The sequence below is a fragment of the Athene cunicularia genome (assembly GCF_003259725.1).
Source record: "Athene cunicularia isolate RWA chromosome 5 unlocalized genomic scaffold, athCun1 chr5_part3, whole genome shotgun sequence".
In the NCBI taxonomy this organism is placed as follows: domain Eukaryota; kingdom Metazoa; phylum Chordata; class Aves; order Strigiformes; family Strigidae; genus Athene; species Athene cunicularia.
In genome coordinates, this window is record NW_020799103.1 from 3,213,276 (window position 1) to 3,230,775 (window position 17,500).

At 36.3% G+C, this 17,500-nt stretch overlaps 1 protein-coding gene across 1 annotated transcript in view; it reads left to right on the forward strand.

Moving 5' to 3' along the window:
* The window catches only part of CCDC73 (coiled-coil domain containing 73), a 97,117-nt gene that overhangs the window by 17,693 nt on the left and 61,924 nt on the right, over positions 1-17,500 (forward strand). Inside the window, exons 1-5 of the mRNA XM_026850671.1 lie at positions 1-101; positions 771-962; positions 1,480-1,553; positions 10,629-10,715; positions 10,823-10,914. The gene's annotated coding sequence lies outside the window, so the exon portion shown is untranslated. The remainder of the gene's footprint in view (positions 102-770; positions 963-1,479; positions 1,554-10,628; positions 10,716-10,822; positions 10,915-17,500) is intronic.

Below are 17,500 nucleotides of genomic sequence, written 5' to 3' on the forward strand. Positions count from 1 at the left end.
GGAACAAGAGAGAAGCAGCCGAGTACTTCACATTTGCTTTCCCAAACCATGTGTTGTGCTTAGCAAGGATGAGAAGTGCTACTTGAAAAGCCTGTTAAAAGGTAGGGTTGAGAATGTGTTTAACGCAGTGTGCTGGTAATGTTAAATATGTGAAGGGTTTGGGGATGGGTTGGGTTAAAAACTGTACACCAGAGAAACACTTGAGACAGGAGTGGAGTGATTTTGCTACCAGGAAATACAGAGACTGAGAGGGATTTGTGTCTGTGCTAGCATGTCTCCTGTAGTGACTCTGGATTGTATTTATTTATTTAAGTGCTGGGGTGACTTGTATATACAGAAGCAGTAAATAGTAGAACGAGGGTATTGGATAATGCTGGTGGAAGTGATTAGATTTTCCCCAGAGAATATCTAATCTGCTGTGTGAAATAAGAACTATTGGGAAGAATGATGACTCTAGTTAAATATTTACTTTATGACATCAACACACTGCAGTTAAGAGGTGCTTAATAAATAGGTAACTTACAAGCTGGAGTTGCTCTAATGCTTTTTAGCTGGTGGAAATCTCAACAGAAAATTTTGTAGTATGATTGTGTATGTGTTTAAAACACACTGGAGGACTAAGCTATTAGATAAGAAAAGAGCAGTATAGATTATTATCTAGGTAACATTAAGGAGAAAAGAATACCTAGTTGCTACATATTGGAAACCAGGAAGAACTGCCATTGGTTTGTAAAGGATCTTATAACTTCTTCCCGTGCACCTCTGCTCAGCCCTCATCCCCAGTTCCTACATGACTGTCTCTGTGAGGGTGGTATCAACCAGTGAAATAGCTGCTGAGAGCTGTAGCGCAAGGCACGAATGCATGTGAACTCTGGTGCATTTAAGTGGAAGTATGTGCATATGGAAACTTTTTATGTGTCATAACAACTTTGTAGAAGGAACCTCTTTTGAACAAGCAACAGGTAAATCTCCATTGCATTAACATTAAGAGAAAGGGAAATGGCTTGTGTATACTATCTGGGGAGTGGATGCAGATCGTGCTATCCCCAGGGCAAGAGGGACCCCTGGGCCCAGCCCTGCCTGCATCAGAGGAGAAGGCTCCAGGTGTGGGCTGAGAAACAGATCAGCCCCATCTGAACTCTGCTGGGCCTCACTCCTGCTCTGAAGGTGGAGGAGCAACGCAAGTAGAACTCCAGTGGAAAGGCCCTCATCTTTAACATTCACTCAAACGTTTCTGCCTGTGTGGATCTCTGCAGGGAGTTTGGAACCGTTTTCTGTCTGTGTGTGCATGGGTGCTTGTCCGTGTGTGGTGGAGGTTTTTCAAAACCATGCCACACAAAACATAAACAGTATAGGTTATTTATCATTGAAATGCAACGAGGAAAGGTTTGGTTGTTATACACTGGAAAACAGGAAAGGGTAGTCTTTGCTTTTGAAAAGACTTTTAACTTTCTCTGATGTGTCCTTCTCTGAGCCCAGCCTGCATTTCCACGGGCCCATCTCTGTGATCCTGAGGACTGGCAGTGAAACCTTCTCTGAGGGCTACTATACAGGTACCCAAATCTCTGAAAATTCTGTAACATGTTTGTATATTAGTCTCTACAGAAAACTGAGTGAGAAGCTGGTAGTGGCAGACCTTGCAACAAGTGTGCACGAGTCCTCTAGTTCCTTCTGGTGTTAATGAGGCCAACCTTTCTTGTGTTGTGCCATCAGTAGATATCCTTATTAAGACGGAACAACAAAGAAAGGCTCAGCAAGGTTTATCCCTGCCCTCACAATCAGATGTGGATCGACTCCATTATTTCCAAGATAGGAGCCACCCTTGATTCTGAACTATATCCAAATTCTTGCTGTCCTCACCCTAAGACTCAAGTTTGCTGTTTAAAGCAGCATTACAGCAGCAGGTGTAAAGACACAGCTTCAGCTATTCGTTACATAAAGAAATATTAAAATTTATGGTTATGCTATAGGCAATGACTAAGTGTGCTTAAATTCTGGTTTATTATGCAGATCATAGAAAAGATAAGTATAAGAATAAAAGTGTGCAGCAAGTCTTTAGGATAAATAGAGTATCTACTTAGCAGAATGATGAGTACCTTTTGCATGTTACTTTCCTACTTGTGAAGTAATTTTTTAGGTAAAATAGCCTTGATTAGCAAGCTATGTGATGAAGAAGCTCAGAAAGATGGAACTGTCAGTAAAGAAACTATTTTCTTCAACATTTTCAGATAAATACATGTAAAAAATATAATAGGTAATTAGAGATACTTGGAGATGAAAAATAGGAAATTAATTTACATCACTTGTTTTTAACATTGGGTGAATATAAATTCACATTTCTAAAACTGTCTCTAACTTATTTGCTCTAGTAGCTTGTATGCTTGCTTACTTTATCTTAAAACTTCACTCATTACAGTGATGTTTGGCAAAATATTCTTGGAGAAATTAAATTTGAAATTGAATTTGAATTGTCCCAGAACTATTGATACATATCTCCTTACAAGAGGAGGGTGATATCAGTCCAAGATGTCTATGCACCAGTGTTTTGTTTCTGCTTGTATTGATTACTTTGGTGCAAATTAATAGTGTATTTTAGTATAGTATCCATTATACTATTTAGTATAGTAAAGGATAATATGCTTTGGGTCGGGTCAGGTATGTGTCTCGTTCCTTGTTAGTGTCCCATTCAGATCATGCTATAGAGGGTTTTCTTTTGATTGTTTGACACAGAATCATGAAAAGTAACGCCCTTTATCTCACCTGAATAGGCAAAAAAAATCCACCATAATTTGAGTATTAAATTTCCTGTAGTTACTGTTCAGTTTCTCCTGTAGTATTTATATGTTAAAGAGCAGATAGAACTTTTGAGCATTTGAACAATGAAAAGGACACAAATGTACAGCTGAGATTGACACCTCTCATCATGGACTTTGAAACTGCGTGCATCTGATTTGTTCTTTGTAATGGTTTATTTGTTGTCCTGAATCCTATGGTATAGGTTTGTCTTTTATACAAAACTATCCAAAGTTCAGTGTTAACTAAATTTCTGGCCACTATCTTTTTTTGCTAAAGGTAATGTAACATAACTTAGATTTTTGTACATGTAACATCAAAGGGCTTTGTCTGTCACATTCAGCAATAAGCACATCAACAAACAAGTGAACCATATCAGAATCTTGGATAAACTGTTATCCTGTTCCACATAGTGTATGCTCTAGGGAAGGGCATATTTTAGACCAGGCTATATTTGGAAAATATCTAATAAAAGACATGATGTTGTTATGTCCTTGGACAAACATTGTCAATTAAATTTTTACTTGGAACCAAGATTACTACTGTAATGATGCTGCAATAGAATTTTAAGTTGATTTTAAATGTGCTTAGATTTCTGATGCACACATCACTTTGTTTTTAGTTAAGCTAACTTGGGTTTAGCTGTTACTTCATCCCCACAAGATGTGAAGTCTTTTAAGTGTTGGTCATGAGATTCTTTAGAATTAAGAGTTTGAATTTAGCTGGTAAGCTAACTTTGGCTTATCCTTGGAGATATTCAGATTCCATCTGGGCAACTGGCTGCAGGTGGTCCTGCTTGGGGGGTCAGGGGGTGGTGGACCAGATGACCAACCTCCAGAGGTCCTTTCCAGCCTCAGTCATCCTGTGATTCTGTGATACCGTCTGCTTCTTGTATAGCAAAAGCCCTGATATTTCAACCTCATCTCAGCTTTCTAAGCTCTGGGGTTAATATTTAGCACCTTAACTATTTCTGTTGCATTATCTTTTCATCTCAGCAACATATTTTTTTCCATTACAGTTGAGACCTTGGACTTAAATTAATCCCTTTTCTTGTTCACACTAGAGGGAGCTCTCAGAGTTCACAATTCTAAATGTTCCTGCTGAGAATCCGTTATCAAACTATACAGGACAAAGCTGTATAAAATGTGTCTTGAAAACGTTTCATTTTTCTAAAAAAAATCGAGCTTTTGAGTTATTTGTAGAGGAAGTAACATAACACCAGTTTGACAGCTTTGGCTGTATGTTAATTTTGCTCAGCTGCAGCAGCAATGCAGGCTTCTGATGTACATAAATGTAATAGATATTGACATTTCTGTTTTGCTTGGCATTTATTTTGGAAGCTGTGGAAATACGTTTGTAAACTTGGTATTTGTTGCTGTGGTACAGTCAGTTTCTATTTGGTATGCATTTGGTTGATCCGCAAGGAACTTGTTTGCAATTGTGGGAGGGTGGCTTGAAAAGGCGAGAAAATGATTTTAAAGTTTTCTTTAGTCATGTAATCTTAAAAATTCAGCTTATTTCTTCTGGTGAGTAGAAGCCAGCTTTAACTGGGTGGGGTGTTTATTTCAGGTTCTTTTATCCAAGCAGATGTAATGCTTGATAATAGATAAAATTTTTACTGGTTTTCATGATTACTGATTTTATAGGCAGCAGTGTTAACCTGCATTTTTTTTTCCTGCATATCGTAATTTGCTATTCTTTTTATGTTGATTATGGTTTCTAGAAAATGGTCTAGCATGTTACAGCCAGATAAAGAGCAAAGTGAATTTCATTGAGTTTGAGGAAGCAATTGGTGAGAGTTTTCAGGTTTGTAGTCCAAATGAGAGAATGCCACGTGTGTGAGGTCAAACCAGTGCAGGTCTGTTGAGGATGCAGTTATTCTTTGCTATGGTCTAAAAGCTGATTCTTAAAATATTTGTAGACTAGACAGAAGCAAAGATTTTTCTGAAAATCTTATTAAGATCAGTGATGACAAGCTGCCTAAATAGTCTCTCTGCCTAAGAAAATACGCAGAAAATTCAGGCAAGAAGTCTCTCTACAAAGAGGGGTCCAGTGAGGAGTATTGGTACAAATTCTTTTGACTCTTTCTGCTTTGTGCACCCCAAAACACCACTTTGTTTCCAACAGAATAGTTTTAGTCACTGTATCTCAGGTGTATATACAATTCTTGACGTTTACAACAAAGGCGAAGTATTTCACGGTGGATGCCAAACTCTTTAATGCTTGGTGAGCGTTCCTTCTCAGTGGCATAATCTATGTTATCTTAGGCAGGTAAGCAAGCAATTATTTGAGTTCTGCTTTAGCTCAGGAAAAAAAAGAACACGGATGAACAATTTAGATATGGAGAAACTGCTGGATAAATGATATCGTAGATCCCTTAAATCACTGAAGTGGCTCACGAAGCCCAGGTAGTAAGCTGCACGGCCGTTGTGGCACTTGTACCTGTGCAGCCGTTACTGAAGGGGAAGTTCATATGAATAAGAAGGAAATAGATGAGTTTGAATCAGAAGTCTGGGCATTGGTCTTGTATTCTAAATATTTACAAGATTCTCATGTCATTTTCGCCTGACTTAGGGGTATGCAGGCTAACAATGTGTACAGTGGCAAGGGTAATAAACATTTATTATTAATATTTCTTGGCTCGAGATGGTTTGGGATGCTTTCTACATTTTTTTTTTAATTTTTTTTTTAAATCTGGAGACTGCACAGTTGGATATGAATAGTTGATAAATGTTACACCGTTGGAAGGGGCTCCACCCTGCCGTTGTAATTATGAGGTGGGTCATAGATTTTCTTCCCTAAGGAAAAAGATTTAATCGTTGGCTTGTTTTCTCAAGTAGTTGAGATCTTGTCTGCTACTTATTTTTTATTCAGACTTCCTTTTGCTCCGCTTCTTGAAGTTCCCCTAATAGAAGAAGATAGAGTTGAAGTTTGTTTTTACTTCTCTATGCATTAATGTGAAATTGTTCTCTGGGCAAATTTGTTTTTGCAAATTATGGTTAACATATTAACAAAGACACTTGTGGACTTGCTTAACTTTTTTAAAACAAGTTACTAACCAAGCAATGAATTCTGTAAACAAGTTCAGAACTTGTTCTGCTTCTTCCTCTTGGTTGCATTTTGCAATTTTGTTGGCAGTTTTGAAAGAGAATAACTATCCAGTGGAATGCAGTAAACAAGTGGGTGTATTTATGATGCTTTTGAGATAGTCTTGCTTTTGTTCAGTATAAACTTTGCTTATTTAATTCCTATACTCTATAATTAAGATGTTGTTTGTTTCACCAAGCAAACAAGAACTTCCTATTTACTTCCTAGTAAAGAGGTCAGCTGTCACTTCTCCCATTATTTAATTACTTGTATTCCACTTTTTCTTCCTCTCTTACAATGAGGATAATCTCATTATAAGAATTAACCAGAATACTATTAACATAAATTAAGATGGGGCTTATAAACAGGAAGTAAACTTGAGGAACTTCTGCAAAGATGAATCACCATTGACCATGCAGGGCTTTTTCTGTCTTTGGTGTGTAACTTGGGGAATAATTTTTTTGTTTGGATTTTTTTGAACCTAGAAAATGAATTAAAAAATTTAAAAACTTTTAAATCAATAATATTTTCAGGTTGAAAATAATTTGTAAGCTCTAAGTGATTATTTAAGACAATCCCCTTAAAGGTCATTTTTTTTTCAAGGATTACAAAGGTAGTTTGTCCCTTTGCATTCCTAGTTTTTAATTTTTTAAAATTTTATACAGCAAGGCTCTTTTTTTTTTTTTGTAATCAAGACTGTCAAACAGTTACAGATCTTACTAAATAGAAAAATTGGTGGCTTTTACTTGGAAATTAGCAGAAGAGGATAGAGTTTGATTTTATAGTAACTGCAGTGCAATTTCAGAAATAATTGTTTTGTGATTTATTTGTTAGATTGCTCTTTAAGAAAACATTGATACAGTAACTCATGTGAAAGATGGTAGAAGTTGCAAAGTTGGTCATTTAAGTTGAAGAATGAAAAAAGATTAAAATAACCTGTATCTATATTGATATGGTTTGGGGCATGATTGCTTATTTGTACAGGGAGACAGAGGCCCCATAAAATAGCACGGACTTTTAATTGTCATTGCATGAGAAATTATATTCTCTGTTTAATGCATTTGAGGTACATGAGGAAAATTAAGTTGCAGGAGGCTCTGTTATGAATTTTCTTATTGTCTTGAACCTTTAGGCCAGAAGTGCATGAAGGACTTGATGGTTCTAAAGGATCAACAAATCTAGCTTTCCTTACAGTATAAGCTCTTGGATTCCACTGTGGTATTCTTGTATTCAGTCCAGAGTTTATGTTTGGCCAAAGCACGCCGTTTGCTAAGGCCTCTAGTCTTCATCTGAAGATACTAGGAGATGGAAAATTCACTATTGCCATTGGTAGGTTTTTTCCAATGCTTAAATGTCCAAGCTCTCTAGAAAAATGCTTATGATTGATTTCTTGAGTAAGGAATATGCTAGATAAAATTATTACACTATTTATGCAATAGAAGGCTAAATAAAAATACTATTGGCATAAGTTCACTTTGAGATGATTGACTTTGCATAAGAGCACCAAAGAATGTAAATAAAAGACTATACTGATGCAGTGGTGGACATACACCGTATGACATACATTTACAATACAAACAGATATAAAAACACTGAATCCGTAGGAAGTGAGCAACTTTGAGATAGTTTGTAAATTCCTCTAAGTACCAATAGACACATGAAAATACCTAGACACTTCAAGGTACTTTGCCTCATTATTCAAACTAGATGGATGATGCTTTTAAAAACCTACAGTTTCTTGTTAGAGCTATCGAAAACCATTTTTGATGAACGTACCTATATGTATGAAAGCGTAGACACTTAGGTACATGTCACAAGCTGCAAGAACATGGGTACAAAAATAATATAGTCAGAGTAGGAGGAGATTAAGATTAGGCAATATGCTATTTAACTAATACTACAAAAATTATTCTAGAAAAACTATTTTCAGATACTTTTTTCTATAGACAGCTTTATTACATTAGGTTTGTATAATCCATTTTTTCAATATTTTTATAACATCAGAAAATGAAACAAAAAAACCAAAACGTGTGCCTCCAAATTGCTTTAAAAATGTCTGTTTAGGATTAATTTAGAGAATTCTTTCAACCAAAAAGTATGTGTATATATTTATCACTTTAATAAAGATATATTCAATTAATTTAGAAAACCAGAGTAGAAAATTAATTTTCCTCCCACAGTCTTAATGAAGAAATAAAGAAACTAATTTCCCATTGCTGTTAGAGGGGTAATCCACTCCTTCACATATTAAGAAATTAATGTAACACATCCAGTCAGCCAAAGAGTGTCTGATTCTTCCCCTCCCCCCAATCTCTTACACTAGCTTATTTTGCATAGTACAATTATGAAAAACAAAACTGAAAAAGACTTAAGTCTTTATGTCTTTCAGATGTCAGTGTGTGCTAAGTTTAGGTCTGATGGTGTTCCCAGTAAAACCATCCATTGTATTTGGCACTACTTGCTAGTTTTGGTTTTCTTTTAACAAAAAAAAGAAAAATAAATTGTATATTTAAAAAAAAGAACCCCACAACCTTTTTAAAAAATGCCAGAAAAATGTTAAGGAAGAATTGTGACTGACTTTATGTACCTTTGTAGAATTTGTGGGTTTTTATGTGGTCAAAAAGTCGTCCTTTTTATTTGAGCTAAATACAGAAGAAAGATATTTTCTTACTTTTATTTTAAAATGGGTTTGAATCTGATACCATTTTGTTATGCTAGGAAATACTGAGGGGAGTTTTATAACTGAAAAAACAGGTCAGCAAGTTATTTTGAGATATTAGAAATAGGTATTTGATATGCTCAGAATTACAGTGCTAGAAATTATTTTCTTGTGTTAAGACAGACTTTATTTTACATACATAAACAGCTTGATTTTTTTTTTTAATTATTTTTTGTTTTTAAAACAGCACTCCCTGCGTGAATGAGGCACTAACTGACAGTACACTGTGTGAGTACAGTTCATGTCCTTAATGTAAGGAAAAAAACCCTGTAAGATTGTGTTAATGTTGTGTAATGGGCCAACCATTATCAATGCAGCATTGGCATTACCACTGAAGTTTCAGACAGGAGTTTCTTCTTTAATGTGCTGTTAGTCCCAATATGCCTTGTCACTTAAAAATACACAGATAATCTACAGTATGTTCTTTTGACACAGAGCACAAATACCCAAATTATTTCATATTATTTTACTATTTACTTGTACTATCTTTGTGCAAATACTCTTGCATAGTAATCATATTAATAGACATAAAAGGTACCAACTGTATTTTCTGTAAGAATTTGTGGTTCCGTGCTCTACTTTTTAAATAATTTAAATTAAATTGAAAACGCAAAATTAATGTGTTCACTTTAGTTACTATGTTCAAATTAGAGATATAGTGTTAAGTTTGTACATAAGGAACTTAAAAAAAACAACCTCAACAAACAAAAAACCTCCCAAAACACCAAATAACCAACCAAAAAACCCACACAACGCAAACCAATGTAACTGCAAATATTATTTTCTACAAATATGATTGGATGGATTTCAAAATTGCTAAATAAATGTCATATTACTACTTTATGAAATATCTCAAGTTAACAGTAATATTGTCTGTTCTAAGTACAGATTAACTGAATTTGACTTAAGTCTAGCAGTAGCACCTGCTGAGAGAGAAAAGGCATTTTCTGAAGCATAGCATTTGATTGGCATGTTTCATTATCAAATCTACATTGTATTTAAAAAATGTGCACATGATCTAAATCGGTATTTATAATAAAGTTTGGTGCAGATTTGAGATGACATCTGAAGATATTAGTTATATAGAGGCTCCATTAGAAGTATTTTAACAATAATTTGACTTTCCTTCAAAAAGGGATTTTTTTAAAAGTATGAATGTATCTGATTAATGGTGTAAGAATTCCTAGTGGAAACCATTAGAGCAGTGATAAAGGTTTGCTTAGCATGTTAATCTACTTAAACTATCAAATGTATTTCAAAGGTTGGAGTGCTGTGCTGAATCACAAACCAGCATGATTTCCAGCAGCCGCTATATATACTAATCCGGTGTTCATTTGTAGCACTGTCTATAAATACCAGCATGAAGGTGAGTGAGCCCTTTGCACTGTTCATTTTTTTTTAGCTTCCAGCTGTGGCCTCGACAGGAATAAATCTCATGTTACTGGTGACAGTCCAAATTATGTCCCTGTCTGGTAGATCTAGATGACATATTTCAAAACTTATGCAAAAGAATGCTTTCTGAATTGTACTTTGGAAAATATTACATTTCCAGGTATCATTGTTTCAAATAAGTATTTTAGGTTTTGCCAAGTCAGTCACAGGATTTCAGGGGGGAAAAAAACCCAGCTCGTTCCACACTGACTGTTTTATCTTTCCATAAAATGTGATTTCTGTGTAAAATTAAATATACATAACTCTTTGCTATTAAGTTTATTGAAAGACACTTGTGCTATACAATTTACAGAAGTGATACTTTCGTGGAAGTTCATGCTGTCGTTGAAGACAGTACTCCAGGTGAAATGCAAACGAGTCAAAAAGATTTTTTTTTCAACATTTATATTTGTATTTTAGCATAGAGAGGAAAATAAGTGAAAAGGGTTCCTATATTACCTTTTTCTTTTAAGATAGGACATATATTTCTGCAAGTCACTTAGATCATTCTATTCCCCTTGTCCGGGAAATGAAATAGTTACTGGAAACCTATTTATTTCTCATGTTTGTTATCTGTTTTCTTTTTGCCTCTTCCAAGTTTGATCAAGTAAAAGTAATGGACCCACACAGCCGGTTATTAGATGACTTAGGCTTGCGTTCCATGTTAGATGTAAATCCTCAACAAGTAAGTTCCTGCGTACATTTTCATTATAGGGCTCATATTCACATTATAGTGTTACGCTTTGCCTGAGTTGTAAGACTTTGTATCCCCTTTCTTCCTCTTGTATCTAGGTGTTCTTCCATGCAGCAGTTCACCTGTAGTACAAACCTGCAGCAAAATACTCGTCCGCTTCACAACTACGTAGCGGGATGGAGGAGACGAGGTAAAAAACCAGATATGCCTATGGAGAAAAAAAAAAAAAAAAATTAAAAAAAATCATCTTTGGGTCCCATTCACTTGGCAAATGAATTTACGCGTGGTGTCAGTAGAGGGCAGAGGGAAGGACCTGGGGTGTGTTCAGGGGTCTCCCTGCCGTGGTGCGGTAGTTGGGCGCTGAGCGCGCCGCCTTCCCTCGGGGGGAGCTGGGTGTGAGGGCCGCAGCGCTCCGCGCCGGGAAGGGGACGAGGGCTGGCAGTACTGCTCGCTTCCAGGGAGGTTTGTATTTCTGACCGAAAAGGGTGTCCGGCTCTGTAGTGCTGCCAGAGTCAAATGAACGGTGCTAGCGAGGGGCGCTCCGCCCGGGCGGCCCCGCTGAGGGGAGCGGCCCTGCCCCCGGGGAAGGCGCCGCCGGCCTTGGCGGGAAGGGCCGGGCAGGGCCCCGCAGCAGCCCCGGCCGCTGCCCGGGGAAGGGGTAAGCCGGGGGGCTCCTGCTGCCTGGTGGGGGGCTCTTCCTGCTAGAGAATAACCTGGCGCTGCCCCGGTAGAACTGGGGGGGAAAACAAGATTTAAAAAAACCCCAAACAGCTTTCCAGCCGGGCCTGGGAGGCCCCAGCGCTGTTAATAATCTTGGGCCTGTCCCAGAGACAGTGTTGTCTTTCCTCATTTTTATTATGTAGGGTTTAGTCTCTTGCTTTTCATATGGATTTGTTTGTTCAATGCCCCATCCAAAGTCTGGAAATACTTATTTAAGCTTCTAGCCAGGCTGCTTGCCTCTCAGCATAAGAACAGTTTCACCATACTACAGGTTTGTGAGGAAAATACATTAATACCTGGTGCATCTTTTCTGTCAGGGACACCTTTTCCAAGTCTGTTCTGAATCCAAATGGACAAAAAAATACAAGACAGTTTTTCCTCTTTCTCTCCTTACACTTGCACATGTTCCCTCACTTAGTTTATTTGATGTTTATTGCATTGCTTGTGTCTGACTTAGAGTGTGTTTCAGCTCACAGGTAACTACAGAGCAGTGTTCCTGGTTTGAAAATGGGGTGTCTTTTCTGGTTTAGTTTTCTCTGACGCCCCAGTGCCAGTTGCAAGTCACCGTAGTCATGATGATAACTTTTAGCTGAAAAAAAACAACTGTGCGTGTAGCCAACAGTAGAGTGCTTCAAGCTGCAAAATTTATCCTCAGTAGTAAAGTTTAAATCTTGACTTTCACTTAGGAATTTGAACAAATATGTAAAATATCCATATTTACTGAGTATTTCTAGTAAGGTCTCAGTCACATTGCCTCTCGTGTTCTTGGTGAAGGCTAACATGAGAAAGTTCTAAAAATACCATCTGCAGTATATTTATGTCTCATCTTAAGTGTTGCTGTTTTGGTTTCCTGTGCCTTTTGCATTCAAGTTTTTATCATTGTGCCATGTAATTGTGGTCTTCTAACGCATCTTTTCAGAAATGTCATGCATTCTGTCTTCTGTCCTGCAAAAAATCCTGTACTTGTTGATTGTGTATTAGACTGGGTACCCAAAGAGAGGGAAGAACATCTGCCTGGTTTCTGCACTCTCTGTTGTCCTGGAGTTTAGGGGATGCTGTGGCATGGGGAGGAGACAGAAAACTGTGTCCTGGTAGAAGGCTGCTCCTTGCCTTCTGCCATTCCCGACCTCCTGTGGGAGCTGTTCCAAACCTGGTGCTGCAGAGACGTCCTTACACTAACGTTTACCAGGATGCACATATATAGAATCAGGAAATTGTTCTAATTATGAAACAGGATTTTTTTTTTGTTTTCACTGATAATATTATCTATGGTGCTCAGGCTGAAAAGAAACTATTTTCTTATCGTATTATGCTCCACTGAGATAATAATTACTTTCCTTTTGAACCTTTATCATAGGGATCCCAAAATATTTAATAGAAATGTTAGTATAAATTATTTTGAGGAATGGTTGAAGAATAAGAGGTAGTACTTCTTTTTAGAAACATTTAAAAGAGGAGAGAAGGCAAAAAACCCACAAACCAGCCTTTAGGCAAATCTTTCTGAATATAAAATAGATATTTCCAAAATGTTGGAAAGAAGTTAAATATCAGTAGTGCCTGAACTTGCTGACACAGGAGATTGTGTTTGCTTTTCCTGCTGCCATGTCCCTAATCTTTTGGATTAGATTTAGCCAAGAGAGCAATTTATTCCCCTTAATGAGACTGTCATGTAAGAGACACTCCACAGCTCAACATGGTTCTGAATGATGCTTCCATAGCAGACAGCCTTCTTTCACTGATAAAACTGAATTTCACAGATCTTTACATTTCTAACATGCAAGTGATTTTTTTTTCACCAGTACATTCCTCAGTGTAAATCTGTTTAATGTTAATATATTTTTTTTTTTACCGAACCCTTACTTTATGGTACTGAGTCTAATCATTTCCTTATTTTACACTTGATATAGTGATTTCACAACTATAACTACAAAAAAGTAGCAACTACCACATTGGAATGCTACCTTAACACGTCAGCAATTTTTGCAGCTAGTGACATGTTGCAAATGAGTACTAAAACCTGAAGTTGCTGATTCCTTTGTGCTGCCAGAGTACTTCTACTGGACGAGTAAGTTAGTTGGAGCTCTCACAGCTTCTGATACCTTAATCCTTGCACAACTGTATTTTTAGGAAACGATTTAACTTTTATTTCATGGCTTTAGCTGTAATTGCGGTGCATTAAGTAGGAGGACAGCGTAGTTCATAGGGTTGTCGACTAGGTGGCAGTATGGTGTTTAAAACGAAGGTAGACTGCTTTTCGACTCGAAAAGACCTCTAGATTTTTCTGTGCCTGTAAGATTTGAGTAAACCTGGGTACTCTTCATCCCTTGAACAGTTAAATGTTTCTATACTAATAGGTGAAAATTTGAAACGACTAAATCTTGAAAAATACTAGGATTGGAAGTTTAGGGAGAGGAATTTAAGCTCACATACAAACATGTTGTAAGTAGGTACACATTTTTATAGTCTTAGAGTGCAACTGTTTTACATTTTCCTCTTAATTTGAGCTGAAATGAATTAAGATTTTTTTTTTTTCTGCTAATTTCTTAATATTTTTTACTGGTGGGTGAAAAAAATCTTCTGTTATTATCTATGGTTTTACCATAATATTGTCCTATAAAAGATACAATATACTATGTAATTATTTTTTATTACAGAAGGTAAGGGTTCTGAAAATGTATTTCTGTGTTTGTTAGACCTACTAACCAACTTATATGATATGGAAGTTTTAATCGCCTGTTTTTGGAAAGCGCCTGGGCTGGTTAACTTGTGAAAGATATGTTTTCATCAACAGAATTCAAATTACTGAAGAGAAACTCTTGTAATGAGTGAAAGTGCAGATCCCAAGCAATATAATACTTGGACAGGCAGTTCCAATCTCTTAAATTTCATCCAAAAGTCAACAGGCAGCTAATTCAGATGTTGGAGTAACTGACAAAACATGCTTAAAAACTCCACTCTTCTGGTTATGTTCACTATAGCTCTGTATTTGATGGAAGTAATCATTACTGGATTATAATCTAAAAAGTGGAATTAGAGCACTGTGTTAATTGCTTGAAACAGCTATTATCTTCTCAAAATCAAGTATTGGACATGAAATAAAAAACTCACAGAGGGAACTTTCCCATAAGCTTTCTGGGTCATCAATTTGGTCTTCTCAGGAATGTGGTGTTCAGCTTTCCTTCATTTTTTTTGTTGTCATACTATGAGTATACATATAGCATGCCTAACCATGGTATTTTTGATTGTCTTGGATTTATTGTCTCAGATTACTGGTATCTAATTATAGTTTTCTCAGGAAGGATTCTAAGGCATGTTGTTAAGGACAATTGTTGTGCTCTATTATGGAGGTAATGTTGATCTCCCTGCTCAAAGGATGTGATACTTTTCTGGGTTTTGACAAAGGCAACTTTAGAACAAGGGTACATCTCCCAGAATGAAAATCTTTGCATTTATCTTGCAGTTAAATCCTGTTGAATTTAGTCCAGAAGTTTCTAATACCATAGATAAGAACAACTTGATGTGAGTAGGACTATTTTGTCTTTGGAAAATAAGGAATAATAGCAAGTTCACAAATCTGTTCCTTGGATAAAATGTGCTGAACTGTGGGATATCTACTATAGGGGATAAATCTGTTATTCTAAGTCTTCAGCTGTTAGAACAGCAAAGAACACACTTTATATACTATATGCACAATCTGTTTCAGAATTTGTCATGAGCCCTCTAGACATTTCTGTCCCATTTTGTTAAGGTAAACTAATAAAAGTGTAAACTCTAACTCTAGGAAAGAGCATGGAAAAGGGTAGATAGAGTAGATACAGCGGAGTATTATTAATCTATGAGTAAAGGGATAGAGAATATTCTGCAGAAAAGCCTTGAAGTAGACTGGTTCCACCAGTCTTCAAGGTGTATTGTCAAAACATAAACTGCATGCTGATGGTGATGTGGTACTTGACTCTCATACTACAAAAAGCAACACATTAGTTGCTTTTTAATTTTCCAAGTTAGCGCTCTGGGGTAATTTAAAAATCCTGTAGTTGCAAGGTCAAGGAGAAGAATGACTTTAATTTAATAGAAGAGGATTACAACTGGATTTTTGTCTGTTATTGATGAAATAGTGAGGTAGAAGGACCCCTTGCCTGACCTGGGGCAGCTGTTCTTACATTAAGTGTATGGTCACCAAACTTACATTTATGTAATATATATGTAATATATAAATAAAGGACAGTTCTATGGAATTTTAGTATAAATCAATTTAGAACTAAAATTAGTATAAAGTGGTCCTTTAATTTTCATTGACATACTACCCGATTTACTGTAAAATTCCAGTAAATCATAGTCTTCTGTATTCAAAACCCACAAGTCTGTCCCACCATCCTCTGAATTTTTTTTATTTAAGATTATATGACTACAAAAATACAAATCTTATATTTTTATTGTCGTCTTGTTTTGAGAGATTTTAAAGAGTCCAGGTCTTGATATTCTGTTTTGAAGAACACATAATTCATTCTAAGTGAAAACCAATATACTGGTGTATTAATCTTAGCTTTTAGAAATGAATTGTCTTAAAAGGCTGGTAATACACTTTTTAAAGCTGAAAAGTTTGGGATTTTTTGAAAATTGATTAACTCTTAAAGTTTTAGAAGACTCTGAAGGAAATACTTTTTTTTTTTGTAGGATGCTATCATGATTTTTGCATCATAATGATAACAGATGACAGTGAGTAGAATTAGTAATATTATTAACAAAACTGTAGAAGAACATCTTTAAAATTTGAGCTGCATGGTGGATTCTCTTGTAGGAAGGAAATACTTTTGTTAAATGGCACCCTGTTGTATATAGATACGTAATTTTTGTGGTTGCTAGAGGTAGTGCCTTCTTTCCAGAACCTGCATTTTTGTGAAATGTTTAGGTTATTTGTGTAGTTTGATTTGCACATGTGAATGGACTCATTCTCAGCTAAAAACCAAAACAATTCCCAAAAGCCACACAACCTTAAAAGGCAACAAAATAGAGAATTAAACCAGCACACCTCATTCAAGAAAGTATCTTCTATCCTGCTATCCTCCGAGTCCCTCACTGCACCCTTGTCAGCACTCTGGAACCTGAAGGGAGCTCCCAGTGTGACAGTAACCTGCCAGCACAGCTTCTTCAAAACTCAAAGGAGTTGCACCTTCTGGACCCGTACAGATGAATTGTGGGCTGGTTGGGTGTGGGTGATGTCTGGTGTACACAAACGTAGCTCTAAAAGGAGGGCATTTAATCTTGTTGGAAGATGTGGAATGGAGGAGAAAAATTGTAACCTTCTATTGAAAATGAAAAATAACTTATTTTTTCTATAAAGCCCTAAATTGAAAAACTAAGATAAGATAAACATAAGTGCATGCAATTTTTTTCAGCCTGTAAATGTTTAAAAATAAATAACCCTAACTACAGAAAATCTCTGAACCTAAAATAGAAAAAAAAAGTCACTTGTGATAGAGTGCTGTCTTCAGGTATTTATTTTTTTTTTAATTAAACTGAACCCAAGAAATTTAAGATGCTGTAACTCTCTTGATCTGGTAAAATACATTTTAAGCCACATAAACCTTTACTTACAGATTCTTAACAAGTCAATGGTTCTTACACAATGAAGCTTACTGTAAATTTCTTGTCTTGTTGTTGTCTCTACATAGGCAATGTACCAAGTTGTTTTATAGTCCAGATGTTATGACCCTGTGTGTCAGTAGGTTATCTTGTCATGGAGGGATCCCACCTGGCTTATGCAGCCAGCGTGAGACAGATGTGATGGTTGGAATCTGGAAAAATATGAACACCTGCTTTTTTTTTCTGGCGCTTTCTGGTGAGCTCTTCCTAGTGTTAATCGTGGAGTCTGGGCTCTTATGCTCCTTTGGTATAGCTGACTGCTTGCTTTCTAATTCCTAATTTCTAAAGTTATATGTAAGTTATAACTTTATAAACTTATAATAGAACTTAAGTATTTATCTCATGTTTAAGATAAAAATGGATTCAAGTCAAATCTGGTTTTACTCCTCTGCAATAAAAGCTGATATTTAAAC